This window comes from Bubalus kerabau, chromosome 10 (genome assembly GCF_029407905.1).
Source record: "Bubalus kerabau isolate K-KA32 ecotype Philippines breed swamp buffalo chromosome 10, PCC_UOA_SB_1v2, whole genome shotgun sequence".
Taxonomy (NCBI): domain Eukaryota; kingdom Metazoa; phylum Chordata; class Mammalia; order Artiodactyla; family Bovidae; genus Bubalus; species Bubalus kerabau.
The window spans coordinates 89097946-89122418 of NC_073633.1; the positions used below are offsets into that span (position 1 = coordinate 89097946).

The 24473-nt window shown below is 46.4% G+C and overlaps 2 long non-coding RNA genes across 3 annotated transcripts; one reads left to right on the top strand and one right to left on the bottom strand.

Annotated features, from left to right (window-relative positions):
• Positions 1-238: 238 nt before the first annotated feature.
• On the top strand, positions 239-12602 carry LOC129620660 (uncharacterized). The gene is made up of 4 exons (XR_008698644.1): positions 239-253; positions 5678-5913; positions 7199-7266; positions 12565-12602. It is a non-coding gene; the product is annotated as an uncharacterized LOC129620660 (long non-coding RNA).
• A 3730-nt stretch (positions 12603-16332) lies between these two features.
• On the bottom strand, positions 16333-23807 carry LOC129620661 (uncharacterized). Of its 2 annotated transcripts, none has more exons than XR_008698646.1 (3): positions 23710-23807; positions 19451-19575; positions 16333-17515 (listed from the first exon to the last, which is right to left on the bottom strand). It is a non-coding gene; the product is annotated as an uncharacterized LOC129620661 (long non-coding RNA). The 2 variants fall into 2 exon arrangements; XR_008698645.1 differs by lacking the exon at positions 23710-23807 and adding an exon at positions 20858-20965.
• Positions 23808-24473: the final 666 nt, after the last annotated feature.

A 24473-nucleotide genomic window follows, 5' to 3' on the forward strand; every position in this document is an offset into this window, starting at 1 on the left:
ATCAGTCTCTGGTGGCATCTCTCTTGGGATGAGGCACTCCTATGGCCCTCAGAGAGTGATATCCAGTGACAATGACCACTGATGCCCTGGAGACTCTTCCCTTAGAATGCTCTGCTCAGCATCAAGCAAGTGCCACAAGAGACCCGTGATGGACAGAATCGGGCCTTGGCCCTGAGCGCAGGATACTCACAATCTCAGTGCAAAGATGAGGCCCATGCAGCGCACCGAGTGGGAAGGAGCGTATGAGGACGAAGTGAGTATGTGACAAGGGCAGCCCACTGCAGTAACCGACTCTTCGAATAGTCACCGGTGTGGGCTGGCGTCATTGGGGTGGGCCCAAGGAGCAGTTGAGTGGGGGTACAGACTGAACCAGGGAGGCTGAGTGGGAGAGGGGCAGGAAGAAAGAAAGGTGAAGAGCAACCTGAGGGAACACCGTTAGCTAATGCACGAACCTGGACCCAAAGCCCCTCAGAACAGGAAGACTTCCTGATGCCCAGCCATCCAAATTCTCGGCCATCACAAAACCCCCCTGCAGAACCCTGACCATCCAGGCTGCTGTCAGGGCACAACAAAGAGAAATTGAATGGAGAGACCAGGCAGCCAACCCGTATCTCCCTGTGCTGCCTCTCCTGATAGAGTTTCCTCCAAGGGGCCAGCATCCTAAATCTCAAAACATCTTGCTTTGGGACTCAAGAGACAACCCTTCCCCCCAACCCTCTATCTTAGCAAAATTCCAATCCCCACCCCCAACCAGGGTGACAGCTTTGCCCTGCAGGACAGAGGCAATCAGCCTCACCCTCGGCATCCATATTCATGGGAATCACTCAGGCTCTGACCTGTAAAACCCTATGTGGGCTGTCAGCCGGGGAGCCGGGGCTGATGGTCCCCAGAAGTGCACTTCAGGAATGAGCCCACAGCCATCTGCCTCTCCTCCAAGTAACTCAGGCCCTGGGAGGAATAAACAGCTGTTGTCACTGCCATCCCAGAGAAGCAGGAAATAGGGCAAGGAGGCAGGGGGCGGCACCTTTCAGAGCCCACACAGCTCCTGAGAGTGTTGGAAGGTTATTAGTGTGGCTATAATCAGGCCGTTAGCCAAATGCAGGTGGAGAATGAAGTGGCTCTGAAATTGCTTTCCAGAGAAAGCGGAGCCTGCATTGGTATTAATATAATCTATGCATACGATCTCTTTCAAGTAGTTCTTCAGCTTCCTACACAACCAAGAAGCTAGGAGTCGGGTTCCCAGCTAATCTAGGGTAAGAACTGTGTGTTTCTCTGAACTTCAGAAGGAATCAGGGCTTGCCAGCCAAAGCCCCACCCTCTGTCTCTTCCACCTGCCCCATGAGAGCCAGTCCGAGCCATGAGATCCTTCTCATATGCCCAGTCCGGGGCCAGAGACCCTAGGGGCTCATTCACAGGCAGGTGGTCTCATTCTGTGGGCAGTGTGCTGTGCCCAGTCTGGCCAGCCCGGCCCCTGCAGGCTTCCCAAAGGGACTCAACAGCAGCCTCCTTTCAGGGGACAGCATGCTGATGAGAAGAGGGGGTCCTTAGCATCCCCTGTAGACAAAGCCTCCTGGAGCCCAGGGCCTCTTCTTCTGAGCCTGCAAAAAGAGGACAGAGTGTCCCCACCTGCTCCTACTTGAGGGTCCTTGTTTTCACTCATGGCACCCCCAGCCATCCATGTCTCCAAGTCTTAAGATTGAGTCTCATTCTCTCCGTCATCCTCCTCCACAGCCAATCAGATACAAATTCTATCCGTGTATCAGTCCCAACCACCCTCCTCCTCCCCGCTTGCCCTCCAGTTGCTTCTGGTTCCCACCCGCAGCCTACCTGGGCCCTCTGCATGCAGTTCCATCTCTCTCCAAGCCATTTTTCATACTGTAGCCATGATCATCTCCCAGACATTTCAGGGCTGATCCTCCAATACTGCTGATCAATCTTCCATAGCTCTTGTCTTTAGGACGTTGTCCAAATGCTTTATGTGACTCTTTCTCTCTCCATGAGCCTGTGCTGAGTCCGCCTTGAAAGTGATCATGGTGCCCCAAAAGCTCTGCTTTTGCTCACCAGCAGGCTGTGCACATGGCTCCACCTCTGCCCGGAATGCTTTCCTTCCTCCTCCCTTCTAGACTAAATCCTCTTCTTCCTTCAGAGCTTGGCTCAGGTGTCCCTTCCCCCGACTTCAAAGCCTTCTCTGATCCCTCCTCCCCCCAAGTTTGGGATAGTTCAGTTCAGTTCAGTCGCTCAGTCGTGTCCGACTCTTTGCAACCCCATGAATCACAGCACACCAGGCCTCCCTGTCCATCACCAACTCCTGGAGTTCACTCAAACTCATGTCCATCGAGTCGGTGATGTCATCCAGCCATCTCATTCTCTGTCGTCCCCTTCTCCTCCTGCCCTCAATCCCTCCCAGCATCAGGGTCTTTTCCAATGAGTTAACTCTTTGCATGAGGTGGCCAAAGTATTGGAGTTTCAGCTTCAGCATCATTCCTTCCAAAGAACACCCAGGACTGATTTCCTTTAGGATGGACTGGTTGGATCTCCTTGCAGTCCAAGGGACCCTCAAGAGTCTTCTCCAACACCACAGTTCAAAAGCATCAATTCTTCGGCGCTCAGCTTTCTTCACAGTCCAACTCTCACATCCATACATGACCACTGGAAAAACCATAGCCTTGACTAGACGGACCTTTGTTGGCAAAGGAATAGCTCTGCTTTTCAATATGCTATCTAGGTTGGTCATAACTTCCTTCCAAGGAGTAAGCATCTTTTAATTTCATGGCTGCAATCACCATCTGCAGTGATTTTGGAGCCCCAAAAAATGAAGTCTGACACTGTTTCCACTCTTACCCCATCTATTAAGGACTTGTTGCAGTGGATGACAGGTACACCTCTCTCCCCTGCCTGTCTCTGGGCTCCTTTAGGGCAAGGATGCTCTTGTAGGCAATTTTGTCTCCCTTATGGCTATTCTAGCACACAGCACTTAAGAAGCATTTCAAAACCATCAAATGGTGGAATTCATAAAATAAAATACTGGAAGAGGCTGAAAAATTATTCAGGGACCCAAAGGGCCAATCCCTTGGAATGAATGTAGCTGGAGATTAAGATGGGAGAATCGGGGACTTCCCTGGTGGTCCAGTGGCTAAGACTCCGCATTCCCAGCACAGGGGGCCCAGGCTTGCTCCCTGGTCAGGGAACCAGATCCCACATGCCACAGCTAAGAGTTCACAAGCTGCAACCAAATATCCTGCATGGCACACGAGGCCCAAGAGCCCACAACTAAGACCCAGCACAGCCAGATAAATAAATAAATATTTTTTAAAAGATGAGAGAATTACACATGCAAACCACACATGCAGAACTAAGAAACGTTTTCAGATGGGGGACCTTCAGCTTCAACTCAAACTTTCCCCTACACTTTTGATGGATGTATCCCCCTGGTGTGTGTGCTCAGTCGCCCAGTCGCTCTGACTTTTTGCAACCCTTTGGACTGTGGCCTTCTAGGTGCCTCTGTCCACAGGATTTTTCAGACAAGAATACTGGAGTGAGTTACCATTTCTTCCCCCAGGGGACCTTCCTGACCCAGGAACTGAACTTGCATCTCCTGCATTGCAGGCAGATTCTCAGGGAAGCCCTCTAGTCCCATTCAGTCTAAAGTGCTGACTCTTGGTTCTGTGAGTCCTATCACTGACCAAAGATGAACCTTCCGTAATTAGCACATAGGTGTAGCCTGACTAGTGTTGGATGAATGACTTGGCTATGATGCCAGGACTAGGATCATAACCATAGCCTCCAGCCCACATAGTCCCCTTACCACATCATATCTAATGTGCTGGGATGTGTTTTTCAACCCTGGGTTGGGTAAAATGACCTTTGACATAGTCACTGTATCCCAAGTAGTCTGATGGAAGTGAACTAAGAAGACAGTCTTCTGAGCCTGTATTTTCTGGTTTCAAGGACAAGTGGAGGCAATTGAATTATACCCTGACTCACAACAGTAGAAACTACTCCGTCTAGCTCAGCCTTTTTCTTGGGCCAGTTTTTCTGTCAATCCACTTTAGTGCCCCCAGGTCTCCCCAGGTCTCTTTCACAAGCTGGCAGATGTTTTCAATACAATGCTGGCAAAATGGCATACAGATGGTCACCCATATGGTGCCAGTTTGGATCTGACTCCTGGAGAAAATTCTGGAAGCCCACTCAGCTATGAAGGACACCCACCAGCTTCCTGCACTGCGTCCAAAGCTGACTGCTCACAGGGACACAGGTGGGAAGCAGGTGTTTCACATGAATGGACCACCCTCTGCTAATCACCACCAATCAAGCTAGTGGTGCAGGAGAGAACAAAATGAGACAGAATCATCATCCACGAGATGAAATGAACTGGCGGCCAAAGCATGGGGGCATCTGAAGTCCCAGAACATAAATGGTCATATTTCAGGCAGGTTTTACTTCCGAGACTTCAGGTTTTGCCAGAAACTTGGAGACAGAGTGTGAGGGTCTTCAGATTTAATTCCAGTTGATGCAATTTCTAGGGGTGTTCAATCAATTACATTCCATCTAGCCAGCATCCGCAACTGCCAAAAACAGACTCAGTCAGCCAATCGTTCAATGTTTACTGAGCTTCCGATATGTGCCAGGCACTTACAAGACACCTACCATGTACTAGGCACTATGCTGGGTCTGGAGACAGAGTGGTAAACAATTTCCATGAAGGTCATCCTTTTTAGAGACGTACATTGCTGTCAAGGGAAGACAGAGCGACAAGCAAACAAATGAGAAAGTGTTAGATAAGTAATAAGGATGATGTGATAGAGGATAACTGGTGGCTACTTTAGACTGGGTGACTAAGGGGGTCGGTCCTCTGTGAAAAGCTGACACTAGAAACTCTAATCTGAATGACAAAGAGGAACAAACTAGGCACACACACATCAAAGGAATAGTGCAAAGGCTCAAGGTGAGACAGGTTGATGCCCAAAGATAGTTGGAACAGCAGTATCCTGACAATGAGTGGGGCTGCAGAGTAAAATCCTGCTTGACAGTGGGAAGGTCCAGAAAATGATACAGACATGGAGCGAAAGCAGCACCACGTTCAGCCAAGAGAGTCTGGAGAAGGCAGGGATTGACAGGGACTAGCTCAACAATATTTACCATTGAGATACTCAGAATTCTAACAGGGATTCACACCAAGAGTAGGCTGGGCATTGGATCACGGGGACAGGGAGAAAAGCCAGGTCTTGGGGCATTGGGTCAAGGCTAAAGTGAAGTGGACAAGTATAGGAGAGACTGGAGCTGAGGCTTGAAGGATGGGGTTGAACCAAGCCCAGGGTCAGAATCTAAGGGAGCAGGGCTGACAGCCAGAATAACTCGATGGATCAGGAATTCAGGATGCAGTCAGGACCCAGACATTAAGCCAAATGGGAAGAAACCCAAAGATCATGGCACTTTCATTTCCAGGAAATTTGGTATATGCCCCCTGTTGGGAAAGGCATCAATTCAAGACTTCAGCTAATCTCAGAACACTACTGGTTCCCAAATCTATACTTGCAATGTACACATTTCTTTTGAAATGTAGTCTGAACTTTCCAAAAGTCTCAGGAAGTTCAAGCTCAACGTTTCCAAGTTTAAACAACCTCCTATGCCCTTCGAATCACCTCCTCTTTCTGAATTCCACTCTGCTCACAACCAGGGAGTGTGACATCATCCACTACAGGTTTGCATTTTCCATGAAGCAGCCTCTTAGATGACGGTTGGCATAAGGAGACGTACCAGAAAGTGCCTTGGGATCTCCACCTGTGGAAGGGAAGGTTGAAAAACAGGGTTGAGAAAAGAAGATGTTGAACTCCAGTGAAGCCTCAACCATGGTTTCATAGCCCACCTCTCAGGGGGCTCTGATGCTGGCAAGGCCCTCAGAGTTGTCTCAAGGTGGGTCTGAGATGTTGCTTCTATACCCTAACGTTGTTGTTGGACACAAGCTATCTAGGAAAGAGATGTGGATGGTCCAAGAGAACTTGGACAAGGTAACTATTTTCAGCTGAGGGCAATTCTCCCCGCAGTCAGAGGACTAAGTCCTTCAGCCCTAGAGTTCCAGGTGGTACATCAAAGCATCTACTTCTTTTTGCCTCACTCCTACCAACCCATCAGGGATGAGATGTGCCCAGGAGGTCTACCTTCCATACATGGCTCCCACCCATCCTCATCCTCTTCTCCCCTTCCACCTTGCCACTAGTTCAAGACTCACAGTTTCTCAGCTGGGCTAGGTCTTTATCCTGCTGTCCCTGGTCCTCTCTCATCTATACTCCACATGGCTGCCACATGGCTGTCGTATGTTTCCAAGACAAATCTAAGCCCATTACTCTACAGTGTGAAACTCCTCGGCAGTTATCTTCAGAATACAATCCGAGTTCTCTACAGGATTAAATCTGAATTTCAGATCACGGAATTGCAGATCCTTCATGACCTGGCCCCATTGACATCTGTGTCCTCCTTTCTCCACACCCCCACCCCTGGACTCTACCTTCAGTCTTTCTTCATGACTCAGAGTTCCCTAAATGTTCCTTTGGACACGTGGCTCTTTGGGCCAGAAAGGCCTTTCCAGTCTCCACCTCTCTGACTTGTAGGACTCACTGTAGGGCTCACTCTGTCCTGAAACGATAGAGCCATCGTGATCCATCCACAGCTCCCCCTGACCCCCAGGTCACCTTGGTCTTCCCTCTACCCCAATACTCACAGCTCTCTCATAATGCTCTGATGCCTTGTGCCGCTTGCCTGTGATACACTGAGATTCTGAAGAACAAAGACTGTATCATAGTCTTCCTTCCATCCCCTAACCCTGTCACAGTACATGGCACATAATAGGCACTCAGTACACATCTGATAAATGAATCAAGTGGTCAACCAAGGAGAATAAGAGAATAAATTAGTAATGTTATCTATTTAATATCAAAACAAGATGCCTTAAGGACACAGTAGAGACACAGTAGCCACAAGAAGGGACAGAATGAATCGTCATTCCAGGGCAACAGCTCCCAGAGGGTGTTGGACTGTGTGCAGCCGTGAAGACCCGTCATCCCTGAGCGTGGGTTTAACCTAAACAGAGGGTCAGCAGTGTCTGTGTGTTTCTGAGAAGCTGGGTCTATGTCTGTGAGAGGCCTACTGCAAACCACCTAATACTCATGCCAAACCCCTTCTTGCACTTCCTGCCCTGCAGAGACTGAAAACCACACCATTTCTAGACCCCACGTGACCTACTTTCCACCAAATAATCAGAAAATGGAAGTGAGTAATATGAGGCGGCAGCCATGCGCTGGGAGGTCAGAACGGGTGGCAGAGATGCTGGGTATTTGGGAAAAACTGTAGTGGAAGTTCTACTGTCTGGTCCCTACCTCAGAGAGAGGAGGAAAAAAGTGGGTGTAGGTGGACCCAGCATGGGTTTGTGCTCCAACAGTCACTGGGTGTTTTTCCTGGGTGGTTTCCTTACTCTTCAGTAAAACTGATACCACATCTTGTAATAAACCCCTTAACTGAACAATACAACCAGTTAAGAGCAAGCCTGCAGATTTTCCTTGGGAAGGGGTTCATCCTGGGGGGAGAAGCAGTGATGTGATAAACTTAGCCCAACGAGAAAACCTCTGTCATCAGAAGGCTAATTGTGTCCTTTGGATGTGTCTCTGGCCCAGCCCACCAAGACTCCTATCTGAATCCCAGTAAGAACAGAACTGTCAGTAAAAATAGAAAGAACTGTCGACAAACACCATATAACCCACTGGCACAGCCAGCCCAGCTTGGCTACCCTCCAACAGAGGAGAAAAATGGATGCTACCCCTCTTGGCTTCAAATGATTCTGCAGCTCTGCCATCCCAAAGGCTCCAAAGGCTTCCACTAGAGGAGGGCATCATCCCCCACCAAGGGATGGCAGTGACTTCATCCAATGTCCAGTGGGAGGCACTAGAGCTCAGGGAGCCCAGATTAGGAGCAGCGGCCACATTGATGAGGGGAGGTCTTGTTTGTGAACTCAGGAGCAACTCTCTGGGGGGAACTCCCAGGAATACCTGGGCAGGGGAACTTGCTAGGTACAGAGGTGAGACACCACTTGGGGACCACCATAATACTGGGGCACTCTTATCTGCAAGATGCTGTGGGAACTTCCCCTGGGAGTTCCCAGAGATACTTGGGGAAGATTTGTTTGTGAACTGATATACGGGGTTCCCCGGGGGTTCTTATAAATGCTGTCAAGGGGTCTCTCATCTGCAAGCACACGCGGGGTGCCCTTGGGATTCCCAGAAAGACCTGTCAGTCATGAGCTCCTGGAACCCATCCCTGGGGACTCCCACATCTACATGAGAAACTATTGTGAGAATTAAGTGAGCCACTCCTGGGCTCCCAACATTCAGGGGGCCCTTCGCGGGGCTTAAGACATCCTGCATGATCAGTTTGAGGCAGGATCCAGTGAAATCTGAGGATTACGACCCATGGGACCTTTTTACCCACAGGCCCAGGTGCATTTTGACATCCATTTTGATACTGAAAACAGCACCCCTCCCCCTACCCTATGGGGACAAACTTATTATTGAGGCCTGGCAATTCTTTTGTTGAGGTTACTATCAAAACTTGCTGGCCTGGGGGCCATTGTAACCCTGTCTGGTGACCTGCCTATCACAGTTGTGCTCCATTAGGCAGAAAGTTACGATTTAAACCTCAGAAGGCAAGCTTTTGTCCCTCCTTTAGGGGACTATGTTACCCTCTTACTATTTACAGAAATAAAGGCCAGCTTTCACAAAGTGGTTGGCCTGTGTGAAGGAAGGAGTGTGCAGGGTCCCCCGGGGTCCAGGGTGCCCCACGGAGCCAGCACCCCGCTCTCTGGTCAGCTGCTGGCACGTTTCTCTCCTCCCCTGATTCTAACACTGAACACTCGTCCACTGCAAGATCTCTGCAGAGTTGGGAAATGTGACTCAGAAACCCATTTGAAAACAAAAGAGATGAATAAACAATTCACAGAAGAGGAAAGACAAATGACTACCAAACACTTGGAAAGGTATCCAACCACACTAAAAATCTGAGAAATGCAGCTTAAAATCAGCCACCATTATCACCTATTAAGTTAGTAAAAAAAATATTAAAAAAAACGTTTTCAAGTAAGGATATTCAGAGCCGGCAGCAGTGGCATAAAGTGTGATTTTCACCTGCCACTGGTGACACTTTAAATTGGTTCAAACTTTTGGGAAGAAATTTGGCAGTAGATAACAAAAGCCTTTAATATGCACTAACTTTTGAACTTGTTACTCAGCTTCCAGGAATCTATCCTAAGGAGAAACCAGCTTTCTGTAAAAGAATACATATTAGAATAATCACAAAATAAAAGTTGAAATAGAAATGTCCAATAAAAAGAGAATGATTTAATAAATAAAGACACATTTGTATGGCAGAATATTAACAAATAATAAATATGTTTTCAAACAAAGTAGTTGCATGAAAAACTGCTCACAATACAATATTAAGTTGGGAAAACACAAGGTTCAAAAACACATGGGACTATCTCACGAAAGACTTGACTCCAAAAAAACAAAATTAGAACCAAATAAGACGATAACCCAGTTAAAAAGTGGGCAAAAGATTTGATGACACTTCACAAAGGAAGTTATGCAAATGGCCAATAAGCACATGAAAAAATGCTCAACATCAGTAATCATCAGAGAAATGCAAACTAAAACAATGAGATACCATCACACACCAACCAGAATGTCTGACATTGAAAAGATGTATAATACTAAGTATCTTGCAAAGACATGGAGCAACTGAAAACCTCATTTATGAATGATAGGAATTAAACATAGTCCAGCTTTGGAGAGCAGTTTGTCAGATTCTCATAAAGTTAAGCATACTCTTACCACAAAACCTAGCAAGTCCACTCCTCAGTATTTAACCAAGAGAAATAAAAGTATATGTCTACAAAAAAGTACTTGACTATGAACACTCATTATCACTTCATCAAAGCTGACAACAACCCAAATGTTCACCAGTAGATGCATGGATGAACAATTGTGGCATTTACTTATAATGGAATCATCATTTAGTCACTAAGTTGTGTCCGACTCTTGAGACCCCATGGACTGTGGCCTGCCAGGTTCCTCTCTCCGTGGGATTCTCCAGGCAAGAATACTGGAGATTCCTTTGCCATTTCCTTCTCCAGGGGAATCTTCCTGACCCAGGAATGGAACCCAGGTCTCCTGCATTACAGGCAGATTCTTCACTGACTGAGCTATGAGGGAAGCCCCATAATGGAATATTAATCGGCCATAAAAATAACACAGTATTGATATGTACAACAACCTGTAAGAATTTCATAAACATGACATCAAGAAAGCGAAGCCAGACACCAAAGTTTACATACAATATGTAAATTACCCTGAACCTAGAATTCTGTACTTGACACAATAATCAATCTACTGTTATGGTGGAAGAGCCAAGGACTCAAAAAATGTACTTGCCTTCACACCAAGTTTTTGGAAGTTACTTGATGTATTGCAACCAAACAGAAACTTAAAAAAAGGAAAGCAGGCAATCTGTGAAAAAGAGGAAGCGTGTCAGGAAGAGTTTGAGGTTCTCAGCTGGGGCCATGCAGCAGGCTCAGGGGTGGTCAGTCTAGATAGGAGCAGGACAGAAGACCCTGGAGGAGAAAGAGCCTACAGAACAACAAACAACAAACCTCCAAGACAACAAACTGTGGATACTGGTTGGATGGAAAAGTTAGGATGAAATAGGGAATTTGGTAAAGACAGATGAAATAGACAACAAAAATCTAAGCAAACAGAGCTGTTCAAGCAGCAAATGTACCCCAGGAGCGCGGCATGGCTCTGCAGAGAACTCCAGTGACACGGCGCCAACGACATACACACAGTTTACTGAGTTCTACTCTTCCAGATGAATTTATAGGAAAGATGGAAAATGTTATTGTCGTGGACCACCATGCACATGGATGGTATGGGTGGTTTAGTTGCTGAGTCGTGTCTGACTCTTGCCACCCCATGGACTTGTAGCCCGCCAGTCTCCTCTGTCCATGGGATTTCCCAGTCAAGAACACTGGAGTGGGTTGCCATTTCCTTCTCCAGCAGATCTTCCCGACCCGGAGATCACACCCACATCTCCAGCATTGTAGGAGGTTCCCTGCATTGCAGGTGGATTCTTTACCAACTGAGCACCACCATGTACATGTCAACACGGAAAAAGGCAAAGTACTGTAGACAGAAGTTAATCTATGGAATATAGAGAAGAGAGCTGATAAAGGGTGTGTGTGTGTGTGTGTGTTTGGGGGGAGGGGTGTTAATACCCTCCCTGTAGAAAATGAAGGGTCAAAATAACTGTATACAGTTAATAAACCAAGATTAAAAAGATGTAAGTTTGATGCTTACAGTAAAAAGTAACCAACAGAGGAATTCCCACCATGGAGGAGACGAGGCTGGAGATGCCACACTGTGAGAGCAGGAAGTTTAGCAGATAAAATCTAACACTGATAAGCAGGAAATAGCAGTAGACCCTTGTCAACTGGAGATATGCGCTGACATAACCACCAGAAGAAAATACCACAAGGACTAAAGGCAGCTGCCTCTGAGGATCGGAACTGGGGACAGACTTTTCCTCCTAAGCAATTCTATACTTGCCATTTTTATTTAACCATGTGAACAATTAAAAAAGAAGTATTTAAAATAAGCTACACGTAACATAGGCTTTCCTGATGGCTCAGTGGTAAAGAATGGGTTGGCAATGCAGGAGACGCAGGTTCGGTCTCTGGGTCGGAAAGATCTTCTGGAGAAGGAAATGGCAACCCACGCCAGTATTCTTGTCTGAAAAATCCTATTGCAAAGGAGCCTGGCGGGCTACAGCCCATGGAGTCAAAAGAGTCAGACACAACTTAGCAACTGAAAACCAACAACACATAGCATACGATTGCCAATACTGTCAGTGCATATAAATACATTCATGGAAAAAAGACTGGAAGGAAGTACAGTAGCTAAGTCTGGGTAAAAGATTTATGATATTATTTTGCCTGTTGTTTAAACTTTTCCATTTTTTACATTTTCTGTAAGCATCCGTTATTTTTATAAACATAAGAAACATTATAGAAAGAATCAAAATGACTTTAGGGACAACTTTTAAATGATATTGGAAATGAAGTAAAGGGAACAGATTTGCACATAAAATGAGTATGATTATTTAACAATATACATAAAAGTAGAAATATTTAAGAAAATATTACAGTAAATATCTCAGTGGTGAAATATGGGTGATTTTTTTTGTCTTATCTTTCCTTTTTCCCCCACCCAATATGGTTTCTTCATAATAAGCATATTAAACCAGGTTTGACTGAAGAACTAAATTTGATCTCTCCATTGGCTTCAGACCAGAATAACTATGTAATACCTCTGGGGTGGTGCTGACACTTTGAAAGCCCTCACACTTGTGGCATTAATGGAACTAAATGCAAATGGGGTTCTCTGGTGACTGCTTCCAATTGAGCCTATTGGCTTCCGTCACCCACTCAGCATTCATCCAGTGCCTACTGTGTCCTTTGACTTGCAGGAGGGGCTGCGTGGTTGTTGCAAACGGGAGGTGCTGGCAGACTCTGGTCTTATGTGGCAGCGGATCTTCCCGACCCAGGAATCAAAGCGGGGTCTCCTGCATTGCAGGTGGATTCTTTACCAACTGAGCTATGAAAGAAGCAAGTGAGTGAAGTGAAGTCTCTCAGTCTTGTCCGACACTTTGCGACCCCATGGACTGTAGCCTACCAGGCTCCTCCATCCATGGGATTTTAACCAGGCAAGAGTACTGGAATGGGATGCCATTTCCTTCTCCAGGGGATCTTCCTGACCTAGGAATTGAACCCAGATCTCCCACATTGCAGGCAGACGCTTTACCGTCTGAGCCACAAGGGAAGTTCCCCTATGAAAGAAGCAAAGTAAATATAAAAAGATGTTAAGTTGAAAGTTTTGCCAGAAGCACCATGATACAATAGACATGACATCACAATTTGGTGCCAAAAGAAGAAGCACATTTTTAAGGGAAGATCTAAAAATTTATTATGGAACTCAAACTTCTCACCTACACCCACATTGAGGGCATAAAATACTCTGGCTTTTAGAGATTGAAGGAGAGAATTTGTAGAGAAGATTAATTTAGGGGGAAAAAAAAAAGCATTGATGTACTGTGAACTTCATCCCTACCAGGAGGGACAGTGAGAAGTTCCCATGTCTCTTCTCAAATACAGTGAAGGGGACTTCAGGGGAAAAGCTTGGTAAGCATCCTTTGTGATTCAGGGGACAGAGTGAACCCATGTTGGATTCCTGCCTGGAAAGCTAAAAGGCAGGGAGAGATGGGCTGGCTGGCTGCTCCCACCATGGCTGGAAGGAGGTATTTCTGCAGCTTTGGGACTCACCCACAAACTCCCAGAGTGGGTCTGGGCAGGGACACCTGGGTGTCTCCCTTGGACCAGATGTGAGCCACTGGTACAAAAGAGAGTTGGTGTGGTCACCTTGGACCAATCCAAGAGAAGCCTTCCCAAGAGGTGAACAGTCCTCAGCAAGGAGAAGCTGAAATGATCACCAGGTCCTGTGAGCTATGGGAAGATTTCTGTGATGAGCTAGAGGAGACTGACTGCCCTGGACAAGAGAGCTGCAGCAGACAGTCCTGGTGATGGAGAGCCTCCCAAGGACCAATCATGAGAGAACATCAGTCTTCCCTATGGCCAGTCAAGCAAGAGCCTCCCTGCCCCTCTCCTCTCTTCTCCCCTGCCTGCTCCATTTCAGGACCTTAATTCTACCTGGGGGACTAGAGGAGGAGGAACCAAGAAAGGAAGAAGAAACTCTCTGTTCCCACACTTCAATCACCCACAGGCTTCCCACCTGTAGTGGCCCTGGCTATTGAGTGGTGGGGTTTGGGTAATTGCATGGGTCTCAGCATTCTAATTTCTGGGTTGAGACACTATCCGATAACTTAGCATGACTTCAGGAATTTTTATTATCAAAGAGGGTGCAAAAAAGTCATGGAACTGCATGAGTTCTTGTCTAGGGTAAGGAAAAAATTTTCCTCCATGAGTGCATTTGAAAAGGACAATAGAAATAAAAATAATGTTGCTTTATACTTACATCTCAAGATTCTTGCTCTTTCAAAGTCCATATCACCCATTCTGCCATGGAATCTATGACTTCTCCAAATCCAAAGAGGTCCCTGCCTTACAGCTGAATTCAATTAGAGTCCTTTATGTAGAGATATAGGCTAACTACTAAAAATGTTCCAAGGGACAGAAGAGGAGAATGTGAGGAGGACTGTGAATGTGGGAAATCCTACAAAGGAAGATATGAGGCCGTTCAAGCAGCCATTACTGTTCTCAGGATCTGGATATTCTGCAGTACCGAGACAGGAGGTCCAGAAAGTTCTACCACCTCTACCAGCAGCACCAAAAGGAAACAACCATAGATAGAATTACAATAACAGGGTGGGGGGAAGAAGGAAAGAATGAATCTAGGGTTTTGGTGAGCACTTTACACATACCAGTAACTTTTATAGTCATCTCATTTAATTTTTGGCACTGTCATGAAAAGTAATACATTTATCCCCATTTTGCAGAGGAGATGCTGGGACTCCAGAAGTTAAGTGACTTGCTCTTGATCATTGTCTGTCTGTACAGCCCATCTCCCTTCCACCATTTCAGGGTACCTCTCATATTGTTATATATTTAGATAGTGACTCTAATGGGCAATGTAATGCAAGGGGCTATGGAATACTTGGCTAATGGCTCTATGAGTGATGCCAGAAAACCAATACAGAAAGATAGCCCCTGCTAAAGGACTCCTTCCCACAGTATTTTGCTGAGAGAAGCAGATCCTGGACTACCTGACCTTCATCCCCAGCTACTGTGTGGATTGGCCTAAGGGTCAGAGGCCTAGGAAGGAACGTTGTATTAGTCAGGGTTCTCCAGAGAGAGAGAACAAATAGGAGATTAGATACAGCTATATGCATTTCAGGCAGATTCTTTACCAAATGAGCTCTCAGGGAAGCCCATATATATATAGAGAGAGATTTATTATAAGAAATTGCCTCATGTGATTATGGAGGCCAAGAAACCCCAAAATCTGCAGTCATTAAGCTGGAGACCCAGGAGACCCGTTGTGAGATTAATCCAGTCCATTCATTATCAGAATTTTACAGGTAAGGAAACAAAGACTTGGAAAGCTTGTTGCTGTTGTTCAGTTGCTAAGTCGTGTTCGACTCTTTGTGACCCATGGACTGAAGCATGCCAGGCTTCCCTGTCCATCACCAACTCCCGGAACTTGCTCAGACTCATGTCTATCAAGCTGGTGATGCCAATCCAACCATTTTATCCTCTGTCATCCACTTCTCTTCCAGGGTTTATTTCCTTTAGGACTGACAGGTTTGATCTCCTTGCTGTCCAGGGGACTCTCAAGAGTCTTTTCCAGAACCAGTTTAAAAGCATCAGTTCTTCTGTGCTCAGACTTCTTCATGGTCCAACTCTCACATCCATACATGACTACTGGATAAACCATAGCTTTGACTACATGGACCTGTGTTGGCAAAGTAATGTCTCTGCTTTTTAATATGCTGTCTAGGTTTGTCATAGCTTTTCTTCCAAGGAGCAAGCATCTTTTAATTTCATGGCTGTAGTCACCAACTGCAGTGATTTGGGAACCCAGGAGAATAAAATATGTCACTGTTTCCACTTTTTCCTCAACTATTTGCCATGAAGTAATGGAACCAGATGCCATGATCTTAGCGTTTTGAATGTTGAGTTTTAAGCCAGATTTTTCACTCTCTTCTATCACCTTCATCAAGAGGTTCTTTAGCTCCTCTTTGCTTTCTGCCATTAAAGTGGCATCATCTGCCTATGTGAAGTTGTTGATATTTCTTCTGACAATCTTGATTCCAGCTTGTGCTTCATCCAGCCTGGTATTTTGCAAGATGTACTCTGCATATAAGTTAAACAAGCAGAGTGACAATATTCAGCCTTGATGTGTTTCTTGTCCTGCATACAGGTTTCTCAGGAGACAGGTAAGGTGGCTTAGTATTCTCATCTCTTTAAGAATTTTCCATAGTTTGTTGTGATCCACACAGTCAAAGGCTTTAGCATAGTCAACAAAGCAGAAGTAGACTTTTTTTTTTTTAATTCTCTTGCTACTTCTATGATCCAACAGATGTTGGCAATTTGATCTCTGGTTCCTCTGCCTCTTCTAAATCCAGCTTCTACATCTCGAAGTTCTCAGTTCACACAGTTGAAGCCTAGCTTGAAGGATTTTGAGTATTAACTTGCTAGCATGTGAAATGGGCGCAATTGTATGGTAATTTGAACATTCTTTGGCATTGCTCTTCTTTGGGATTGAAGTCAAAACTGACCTTTTCCAGTCCTGTGGCCACTGCTGAGTTTTCCAAATTTGCTGGCATATTGAGTGCAGCACTTTCACAGCATCATCTTTCAGGATTTGGAATAACTCAACTGGAATTCCATCACCTCCACTAGTTTTGTTCATAGTAATGCTTCCTAAGGCCCACTTGACTTCACTCTCCAGGTTGTCGGCTCTAGGTAAGTGACCACACCATTGTGGTTATCCAGGTCATTAAGACTTTTTTGTACAGTTCTTCTGTGTATTCTTGCCACCTCTTCTTAATCCCTTTTGCTTCTGTTAGGTCCCTACCATTTCTGTCCTTTATTGAGCCCATCTTTGCATGAATTGTTCCCTTGGTATCTCCAATTTTCGTGAAGAGATCTCTAGTCTTTCCCATTCTGGTGTTTTCCTCTATGTCTTTACATTTACATTGTTCACTTAAAAAGGCTTCCTTATCTCTCCTTGCTATTCTCTGGAATTCTGCATTCAGGTGGGTATATCTTTCCCTTTCTCCTTTGCCTTTCACTTCTCTTCTTTTCTCAGTTATTTGTAAGGCCTCCTCAGACAAGCACTTTGCTTTCTTGCATTTCTTTTTCTTGGGGATGTTCATTAAGTCCAGCTTGTTCCTAAGTCCAACAAAGTTAGCCTAGGTACCCAACTAACACAATCGACTCTAAGGTACTGTACTGTAATAGGTTTATATACTCCTCACACAAATAGTACACGAAAACAAACACAAGAATAGAGAAAACATTTTTAATCTTACATTGCAGTACCTTGAAAAGGACAGTGGCACAGTACAACAGCTTGCATACAAGGGCTGACATTGAGTGAACAGAGAAGAAGAGTTACCGACTAGAGGAGGGAGGGGAGGTGAGAGATGGTAGCGTTGAAAGATCAGCGGCAATAGGAGAGGAAGGGCAAATTGCCATTTCCCTCACGCCTGACACTGGCGGAACACGTGTTCTCATCTTTGAAAATTCGCAGCTTGAAGGTTCACATGTAGGAGATTTACTGTGGAGCAAAGATTCAAAGCGGGGTCATCCTGCCCCAAGTGCAGCCCTCCTCTTCCTCATCCTCTTCCTTTTCCTCCATACTACCTCTCCAACAGGAGGTCCGCTGTGATTCAAACACACCTGGAAAAAGTAAATGCATTTCCTCTTAGTTATCGACTGTGAAGGAAACAAAAAGCCTAGGTCCAACTGTGCCCTTGGGCAAACTCCTGACAGTTCTTCAGTTAGCTGATTGCTTTCCCCAGCCTTCTAGAAAGATCTTAACAAGTTCTATTTATAGCTGACCCAGAGAGCACGGATTCTCTCCTTCTTTGGGCTCCCGAGGCCCCTATCATTAGGCTATCACAGTTCTGATAGTCTGAGTGTGGGCAGAGTGAGGATTAAAAAAACTTTCTGCTGGTTACCCAAAAGCCTTGATAACATCACACCATCTTTCACTGGGTGTGCTAAGAGGAAACCACTTCCTCCCTCTCCGGAGCTGCTTGCATATTTACAAATTAATTGTCCAAACCTCAGTGATGTTGAATTAACTGCTTTTTTCATCTGGCCTCTCCTCCTCTGGCCTAGAGTAGGAATATGGAAGAAAGTAAGGCAAAGGACCCCTTCTTATGTGAGGGACCCTCACAGTGTGGGTACCACAACAGGGTGACTCCTGAAAGCCAGCTCCCTCGGGCTCATTCTCCGCCCGCACATTTTCCCTTCCACACTAAATCTTTCCAGCGCGTGCAGGCCCATTTCTGTGGTCAGTAGTCATGCTTGAAAGCCATCCAGAAATAGTGACTGAGTTGCCCTTACCAGCCATATTTTCATCGGCTTTGCTAAGCACGGTGTCTTCCATAAATGATTCATGGAAGAACTCTAAGTGCATTTTATTTTCTAATAACCATCTCTCTCTGCCAGTCCATTATAGATGAACTAAGATACGGAAGAGTAGTGAACCCTTATGAAAGATTATGAAAGATTACACCCTGCGTACCCAAAATGACCAGGCTGACCTTAGCAATATTAATCCCTGGCCCAGTTTTGCTGAATATGTCATACACATCATCAGGTCACTGGAACTATGGTTCAGTGTGTACTAAGCAACTTGTGTATAAGGTTTAATCATGAGTGTGAATGTGCAGGCTGAAATCACAATATTTGATCCTAGAATTAAAAGGTGACATATACTATCCAAGGAGGAGGGCATGGCAACTCTGGTATTCTTGCCCGGAGAATCCCAAGGACAGAGGAGCCTGGTGGGCTATGGTCCATAATGTCACAAAGTGTCAGACATGACTAGAGTGACTTAGTACGCACACACACATACTGTCCACGCATGCATACTATCCAAAGATCATCTAATCCATCCTTTGCATCTCCAAATGTATTGCATAAATCATTCCAGACAAAGTCCTATGCAACCTCTAGTTTAAATAAAAAATTTAACCCTGGGAAAAATATGTCCAACCTTTTTCTGTAATCTGTTGTAATCTTTTCAAAATCTGTTTCTGTTTTGTTGCTTATTGGGGCTCATGAAGGTCCTTACACCATTGTGATGGATTTCTTCCTGTCTTTAGTCAGATGGAGAACGGCCCACTGAATGAATAGGCTGATTTACCATCAGTAAATTATGAGATGATGCCTATGTTTACACTTCTATTCCCCATCAAGGCATCTGTTTATTTAATTGATGGCCTCCGGCCTTCTTTAAAGGTTACTCTGATATTTAGCAGGGTGCTGGGAGAGGCTGAGGAGTGATAAATTACACCTGCATTTACTCTTCTCCATCATCACCGCCATCATACAATCACCAACCTTTGCAGTCTAGACTCCATCCATCCGTCTGTGCTACTTAGATAGCTTGAAAAGTGAAAGTGAAAGTCACTCAGTCATGTCTGACTCTTTGCCACCCCATGGACTATACAGTCCATGGAATTCTCCAGGCCAGAATACTGGAGTGGGTAGCTCTTCCCTTCTCCAGGGGATCTTCCCAACCCAGGGATGGAACCCAGGTCTCTCACATTACAGGAGGATTCTTTACCAACTGAGCCACCAGGGAAGCCTTAGGTAGCTTACCTCTTATGGAAAGTCACCACTGAACCAATAACTGCTAAACTTAACAGTCTCTTCTTGGTTCTGATATGGCTTGAACTCTAAAATGTTCACGTGAGATGCACTTAAAGGAACCAGGGTTGTACAGCCTAGAGGAGAAGACAGGGGAACAAAATGCTGGATTCAAAGATCTGATTTCCTTGGAATGCCCCTGTATTAGCTTTTCTATTCACTATTTCTACTTTCTGTTCTATTTCTATTAGTTTTTCTATAGCTATGACAAACACAATGCCTTATATATGGAATCTAGGAAAACAGTACTGAAGAATTTATTTACAGGGCAGCAGTGGAGAAACAGACATAGAGAACAGACTTATGGACATGGGGAGAGGGGAGAAGAGGGTGAGATTATGGAACAAGTAACATGGAAACTTACATTACCGTATGTAAAACAGATAGCCAACGGGAATTTGCTGTATGGCTCAGGAAACTCAAACAGGGGCTCTGAATCAATCTAGAGGGGTGGGATGGGGCAGGAGATGGGAGGGAGGTTCAAAAGGGAGGGGATATATGTATACTTATGGCTGATTCATGTTGAGGTTTGACAGAAAACAACAAAATTCTGTAAAGCAATTATCCTTCAATAAAATTTAAAAAAAAAAAAAAACACATAGATGTATTATCTTTCAGTTCTTAGGGTCAGTGGTCCTAAAATCAAGGTCTCAAGGGCTGCATTCCTTTCCAGAGGTTTTACAGAATCCACTGTCTTGCCTTTTCCAATTTCTAGAGGCTGCCCACAGTCCTTGACTCACAGCCCCTTCTGTCTTCAAAGCCAAGAATGTCCGATTGAGTCTTTCTGACATCATGTCACTTTGAAGCTGACTCTTCCGCCTCCTTCTTCTATCCATAAGGACCTGTGTGGTTATATTAAACCCATCTCTATTTTAAGGTCAACTGATTCCTTCTTCAGTTCCCCTTTGTCATGTAACATAACAGATTCTGAGACTAGGACGTGAACATCTTTGAGTCATGATTCTGCCTACCATAGCCCCTAACTGATAGAGCTAGGGCCAGTAGATAAAAGTTACTGAGAGTTCAGTTTCATTCTAGTCCAAAAGCTCAGGAAATAAAGAACTTTTTAATAGTCAGGACTGCCTACAGGTAGAATTACCTGCTATTGAAGTTACTGAATCCCCAGTCCCTACAGGACTTCAAGCACTGGCCAAAGAGCCACTTCACCCTAAATAAGTGGTTACTACATGCCAGGCACTCCACCAACCACTGGTCATACCTTACATCACTAATCTTCACAATAGTCCTACTGAATAGAAGTTACTGTTTTAGAGAAGAAATATCTGATGCTCAGAGAGACTCAGGTGAGAATCTCAGCTGTATAAGCTGCATGACCTTAGGCAAATTATTTAACCTCACCAATCCTCAGGCTCCCCATCTGTAAAATGGGTTGTTGTTGTTCAACCACTAAGTTGTGTCTGACCCTTTGAGTCCCCATGGGCTGCAGCACACCAGGCTTCTCTGTCCTCCACTCTCTCCCAGAGTTTGCTTAAATTCATGTCCGTTGAGTAGGTGATGCTATCCAACCATCTCATCCTCTTCCCTCCCTTCTCCTTTTGTCTTCAATCTTTCCCAGCATCAGGGTCTTTTCCAATGAGTCAGCTCTTCCCATCAGGTGGCCAAAGTATTGGAGCTTCAGCTTCAGCATCAGTCTTTCCAATGAATATTCAGGGTTGATTTCCTTTAGAATTGACTGGTTTGACCTCTATACAGTCCAAGGGACTCTCAAGAGTCTTCTCTAGCACCACAATTTGACAGCATCAATTCTTCAGTGCTCAGCCTTACTTATGGTCCAACTCTCACATCCATACATGACTACTGGAAAAACCATAACTTTGACTATATGGACCTTTGTTGGCAAAGTGATGTCTCTGCTTTTTAATACATTGCCTAGGTTTGTCATAGCTTTCCTTCCAAGGAGTAAGTAAAATGGGCAGAATAATGAAACCCACTTGCAAGGATAGCTGTAAGGACTAAATGTGATAATAACAACTAATTTACTGGTTTGTTGAACCTTGTAGGAAATGTTTAGCCCAGTGTCTGTCCTATTGTAAAGACTCAGTAGCTCTCACCGTAATTCAGCACCTTATACTTAGTAGGATGTGGTAGACTTCTTTTGTGTCTGCCCAGCCCCTGGAAACCTTCCCTCAGAGTCCGACTATGGGCCTCAGGCAGCCATGTGTTTCCTCCATGTCCCTGGCCTCCTGGCTAATTGGACCAGTGGGATCACCTGACTCAAGCCAGACCATTAGTTGCTCTCTTCTAGGAACCTGGAATCAGATGCCTGATAGCCATTTGACTCAGTCTCTGTGAGTTACTCTCCCTGGACTTGGTATTGAGGGATATTCATTTTCATTGAGGAACAAAGAATAATCAGTCTCAAGAAACACAATTAAAGCCGTTGCCCAGAAGAGAGCTAAAAGAAGAGATGGGGGGAACAGACAGTTCTCCCTACCCTGCTTCCCCTCCCCTTCTGAACCCGTCATTGCCAGTCCTGTGTACTTGAGACACCCGCATGTCCTCCTAATATGTCACTCTATTTCAGCTCAGTGGCCTTGTGTTGCTATGTGTGTTATTTACAACCAGACACCCTTAATGCACAGATGTTCACAAACATTTGCAGACTGTTGGAGCTGAAAAGGGCCTTCAGTCCCTCTCTTTGTTTACTCATCGGTGCACTTTGGCGCAGAGAGGTTAGGAGGCTGACCTCAGGTAACCCGGAACCAGCGGCAGAACGGGGATCAGCACCTAGAACCTCCTGGCTGCCCAGGTTGAACTCTACCCTCTAATCTTGGTTATCTCCAAATCTGTTTCTTCAGCTCTGATTCCTAGGCTTTGAGAAGCTAACACAACTGGAATGGGATAGAGCCGGGGCCTGAGGACTGAGAAAGGTACCAGGGACTTAGGAGTTCAAAGGAAATTTCACGTTGGAAGACCAAACGATACCCTATTCAAGAGGCTTATTTTGATGCGGAATCTGAGGCTCTTCCAACAGCACCTGGGTCTGCCTGGATAACGCTGGAAAAGAGAGGAGCCAGGCATCATTTGCATATATGCAAATGAGGCCATCAGCAGCTGCCCAGAAGCCACCTCTGCTTGGAGCACTGGCTCAGCGGCTGGGGCTGCTTTCATCTGTCTACTCAGCCTTGGAAGATAGAGAGACAGGCTTGTCAGAGCGTCCCACAGGCTGACAAGGACACAGAGTCATCCCAACACCCCTGGGTTGGAGGAGCAAAGAGTCTAAACCTCCAGAAGATGAAACTGAAGGTCTCCCTTCCACCCCTGCCCTTTGTCCCCCAACCCTGTTTCCCTGCTGAGCAGGAGCAGAAGGACCCAGGATTCTAGCAGCGGGGCAACGGAGAGAATTTCCCCAGGCTTTGCTGGCAAGAGAGCTGCACTCCTGGCGCTCAGACATCATCCTTTCCCTGGCTTCCAAAACCACCCAGGTCCATCACTTCTCCTCTGCAATGCCTTTCCGGCCTTCAGAAGCCAGGGAGAAGGAAGAGATCAGACAATTGGTCTGAGGTTGGGAGGCCTGACCTGAGAACCAGCCCAGATTCCCTGTCACCTGCAGCAAGTCTAAACCTTGGTTTCCCTTTCTATAAGGTGTGTGGTGGGGGCGGTGGGGGGAGAAGAAGCTTAGAATTCGTGTTTTTTTAGCCAAGGAGCTCCTTCCCCCGACAAAAATGCAGACGGGAGGCCAATCAGGCACAAGTGTGCTTGCTCCAGCCGCACACCTGTTCATCTCGGGGAGCCCCGTGAGGTCTGTCAGAGCTCCACTTTGAAAACCACTGGGCCGGTCCCTCAGGTCCCTCCCTGCTGCCAGAGTCTGCGATTTCAGAGCCAGCAACCGCTGCCCCGTGAGTGTGGGAAAGAAGAGGTGGTGGGACTGAGGGGAGTGAAGAGAATACGAACAGCAAGACCCAGGTTCCAGCCAGCAAGCCCTCGAGTTCGTGTTTGTGGAGAATCCTGGTGGTGGAGGCCCTCAGCCTCCCTTCACATCTGTCAGGCCCCAAGGCCCTGGGCAGCAGCAGAGGAGGGTCGCCCACGTCCTGTGCCCCTGGGGCACCCGTCTTTTCCTCCCCTACTCCGCACACTCTCCCCTTGTTGCTGTCTTTGATCTCTCTCCCTTCCCTCCCCCCTCTGCCCCACCCCCATTCACCCAGCCCAGCCCAGCCCAGTCCATCCCTGGGAAAAAACTTGAACAATACCTGGAGGAGGGGATCAGGTGTCCTGGGGGGACTGGCCCCCACAAAATACACAGATGGTTAATCCCTGGGCAGTTCTGGGCTTTCCTTTCTTCCCTCTCCCCTCTCTCTCTCCTCGCTCTTCCCACCCCTGGGTCAGCTCCCAGCACCACGGCTCTCCCGGCTCTCCCAACACACACCCTTTGCAGAAGAAATGGCAAGTGGCCTTGGCTGGCAGTTAACCAGCTGTGGGACCCAGCGAGTCAGGCTCCCTCTCCAGGCCGAAGTTTCCTCATCTGCTTGGACAAGGGTGCCTCCGCTCTGGGGGGGGCTGCAGATCCCGTTGAGAACCTGAGGAAACCAGGCAGACAGACACACACATGACTTTACAGCCAAGTTTTGGAAGCCCATCCATGGACTAGAGAAGGGTTATCCAAGGGTCGGATGCGGGGCCCAGCTCCCTGACACCATGAGAGCTACGCCTCTCGTGACCTGGGCTGCAGACCCCAAAGGACACACAGGAGGGCGAGGCCAGGCCAACGGGACACACCCTGGCCATCCCAGCTCCCTAGCCTCTCCTGTTCCCTTCCCAATCCCAGCAGGGTCTCTGCCCCTGTGTTCCTGGTAGTTTCCAGCCCTCCCCCAGCCTTCAGCAGCTCCAAGAAAGAGAAAGAGAGGAAAGGAAGGGAGGAAGAGGCGTAGACAGGGCAGAGAGCAAAGGGGCTGCAGCCTCTGGCCCTCCTTCTCAACCCAAACCCCCTGGCTTGGGCACTCCCACCCATACAACC